General features: G+C 37.8%; 1 pseudogene; it reads right to left on the bottom strand.

Annotated features, from left to right (window-relative positions):
• LOC107654891 (rho guanine nucleotide exchange factor 33-like) overlaps positions 1 to 1,629 on the bottom strand; it is an 8,791-nt pseudogene extending 7,162 nt beyond the window's left edge.
• Positions 1,630 to 3,912: the final 2,283 nt, after the last annotated feature.

Raw genomic sequence — 3,912 nt, 5'->3', positions numbered from 1 at the left:
TCCATTTTATTGCATATGAATGATTGAACCCTTCTCTGTGGACACACTGTTTTAGACGTAGTGAGAGGACATTAAGAAACACAGATTTGGTATAATAATGAGAAAATTAATTTGAAGGTGATAATTGTGTTAAATACATTCTATTATTAATCCCTCGTGACATTTAAAATTGAAAATATTTGTCCCACAAATATTTTTGTCCCACGTCTGTGAATGACTCTAAGTTTTTAAAAAAATGAAGCTTGAGTCTAACTTGAGCAAACACTGCTAATACACATATGCATTTGTTAATAAAACGAAAACATGCATGTTTTAATGCTAGAGAATAAAAGGAAACGATCCACCCACATGCCTCTGCTCAGCAATGGTGCCTGGATCAGTGAGCTGCGTCTTGGGCCGATGACGTCACTTCCAGGGAGGCATGCCCAGGCCTGTTGTACACGCCCCCGTCCCTTGACTCCACCCCCATGTCAAAACAGTGCCACAAAGCGAGACGCGCAGAAACGTGAAGCGCAAAGGGAAAACGGTATCGCAAGCTCAAACTTGACTGAAACGCAAAATAAAAGCAGCGTTGCAAATAAATTAGTAGATATGGCCATGGAAAATATGTATTGCAAAATCATTGCTTTTGTGCTGTTTCATTTATATTTTGCAATTCTTTATTTTTGTTTGCAAAAACACATTTATTTTTTCTCAATACTTTTATTTTCGTTTGCAAAACTTTATTTTCTTTTGCAAAACTTTATTATGTTGCATATATATGTGGCATTATTTTGACTCCATACAATACTCAATAAGAAACAAACCCAGATAGAGAGAGATTAAACAGGAGCACAGGAGCTTCAGATCAGTCTTAATAGCATTTAGGGAGGGTCAAGCTAAATGTGGCCCGAGTTCAGTCACACTCTTCCTATTAGCAATTCATTGTCTCAATTACTTTTATTATCTTAATAGCAGTAATCTGTACGAGTGTGTGTGATTAGAATGAGTGATTAATGAAACAGTGTGCTTAAAACAGAATACCTATTTTGTTGCAAACAAACACACCAACGCATACAAAATCATGAGAAAGCTATCACAAACTGGAAGTACATGAGAGGGCAATTTAGATTACCTGAAGGTCTATGGCGTCTATGTCATTACCTGTAAATGCAAGAACACACAAAAACACAACTTTATGCAGAAACACAGACTTTCATCACACACAAAATGACAGAAACATGCAAGTAAAAGAAAGAAAACCTTTCAAAAGCCATCCATAGAAATCTTTATTTAAAGTTAACGTCACTGTTAATGACCAATTATTCATGTAAATAAAAAAGCACGAAAGCATGACAAAATCAAAGATTGTTTACCCTCTATTTTGCCATTCTCCATTATCTGATGGTCTTCCAGGTCCAAATCCAGAACTGTTGTTTCAGATCCTCTATGGTTTGGATCTTTTCTAGTAGAGTTTCTTTGCTCAAACTGATAGTTTTACAAGCCAAAGAAATGCCACACTTCTATGTTTTTATATGGTTAGAAATGACAGGAGAGCTTTCTGATTCTGTGACTCTGTCTTTCTATCACTTGTCTTTCTCTCGCTCTCATCTGTCCCACCTATCTCTTCCCCTCCTCTTTGAAACATGTGAGTCTGATGAAGTCGAGGACAAAAAGAAGCCTTGTTTTACAGTAAGTGGATGGATGAAGGGAGAGAGAGAGAGAAAGATAGAGACGACGGTTAGCGTTTTTATGGCTCAGAATCAGACGATTAAATTTCCTCCTCAACCTTTAAGACCAATTTTCCATTTTGCAATGAACTCTGCATGAGCTCTGAAAAGGATCCGCTAGACATATGAACAAAAACACCCACCAAATTATTGTCATAAACTCAAAAGTGAACATTGAGTCATACCAAATTTAATTGAGGTAGAACATTGAAACAAATAAAACACCCTCAAGAAGTTATTTGGTTTCAAATTTAATTGCACACTAGAGGTTCAGGTTCATTTAAAGCAGAATAAAAGCAAACTGAAGGGCGGTGGATGTCCAGCTGAGTTGTTGATCCACAGTAAACACGTTCTCACTCCAGAGGACAGGAAATTGAGCTTCACGGTCTTACACAACTCTTGACTTCTCATGCAGTCATGAGCTCTGCTGCTTGTGCGTGCTCATGTATTTTGGAGATGCGCTTCACCAATGGCTGAACTGCACAAAGAGAATCACATTGCTCTCACCCCTTGCACAAAACAAAGTAGTGATTCTTTCTGAAATGCAGTGAGAACATGTGTTCTTGATATTCAGTGGATGCTGCTGGAACTGAAGTTATTTCATTGGTATACCAGATCTCATCAATGCCTCAGGGCCGCTAGCTGTGGTAATGCATCACTGTGTATCCAAGATCTTTTTCAGTACTTTCAAGGGTGGTAATTCTTAGTGATTTCAACCTCAAGTAGACACAAATGCTTGCTTCATAATCTTGATAAGATGCTCATATATTGTACTATCACTACTTAAAAGTCCTTCAGAATATCTTTTGAAGTTCAGTTTGGTACAGTGATTAAATACTTAACATTATAGCACTTAATCTATGCCATCTAGTTCAGAAAAAGGACAGAATATAGACCAAAAAATGCAGATGAGCTGAAGGCCACTGTCAAAGAAACCTTAAAAAAAAAACATCCCACACACACCTTATCATTGTCCCATTCTGCAGTGTAAGTAACTCCAGAGGCTGATGTCTGTGTGCCAGACCTTTCCTCATCACCACACCATCTGAAGTACGACAGCATTCGCCCTCTAGTCACACACAACACACAAGTACACACCTGTTTAATGAAAGAGAACACTCACAGACACGTTAAAAGCTGTCAGCTAAATCACCATATTTGTCTCCATTTGGAAAAATGTAAGAGATTTTAAGAGTTGTAATCTCTGCAACAAAGAGCAAAGTTAAATCAAGGAGGCTTTTATATCTTGAAGTTAGAGCCAAAAAGAGAAAAGAAATGTAAGAGTTTAAGTTATTTGACAAGTAACAAGTATTTATATTTAGAATATACATTATAAATTATAGCAATAATTGTTATGAATATATTTACCAGACATGGTGCTTTATTTAATTGGCTTTAGTAAAAGCTTTACTAAAAACTCTATACAGGGTGGTTGCGACAGAATCTCCATAGCAACGACCCATCAACTCTGCTTCGTCTGATTCGAGTCATGCGCTGCCTTCTGTAACATAGACATATAAATACCTAGACTTCACTGTTGTGAAATTACGTTGGTAAGGTCTGCTTACAACAAGCAACCTTATGGGACTGAAAGCCTCACAATGTTCATTATGTATGTGAATATAAACTCAGCAAAAATGAAACGTCCTCTCCTTTTTTAACTACTTTCTTTCCAGCAAATTTCTTAATGTGTAAATATTTGTATGAACATAAAAGCTTGCAACAAGTGAGACAAACTGAACAAGTCTTTGATGAAAAGAAATTAAATGAGTCCCTGAACAAAGGGAGGGGGTGAGGGTCAATATTAAAATCCACATTGAGTATCTTGTATAACCACCAGCTGCTTTAAGTACTACAGTGCATCTCATCCTCATGGACTGTACCGGATTTGACAGTTCTTGCTGTGAGGCACAAGTTCTCAAACATGTCTGCGTGAACACATTTACACATGGTTTGACACGATAAGCTGTCCTTCCTGTCTCCCTGTAGCACCATCATAGGCCTCTGGCCACATCTGCAGTCCTCATGCCTCGCTGTAGCAGGACTATGGCATGTTCACGCAGGTGATCAGGGACCCTGTATGAAGGTAATTTAATGCCTAAAAGATGTGCATACGCAGGGTAAGAGCTGTGGAAGTGTACATAAGACTGTAAGCGTAAATTAAATTTGCATGCGCAAGAGAAGCTTTGTAAAGGTGTAAAAC

This window comes from Sinocyclocheilus anshuiensis, unplaced genomic scaffold (genome assembly GCF_001515605.1).
Source record: "Sinocyclocheilus anshuiensis isolate Anshui unplaced genomic scaffold, SAMN03320099.WGS_v1.1 scaffold335, whole genome shotgun sequence".
NCBI classification, from domain to species: domain Eukaryota; kingdom Metazoa; phylum Chordata; class Actinopteri; order Cypriniformes; family Cyprinidae; genus Sinocyclocheilus; species Sinocyclocheilus anshuiensis.
The sequence above is the reverse complement of the archived record's forward strand: the minus strand, read 5'-3'. Positions and strand labels throughout refer to the sequence as shown.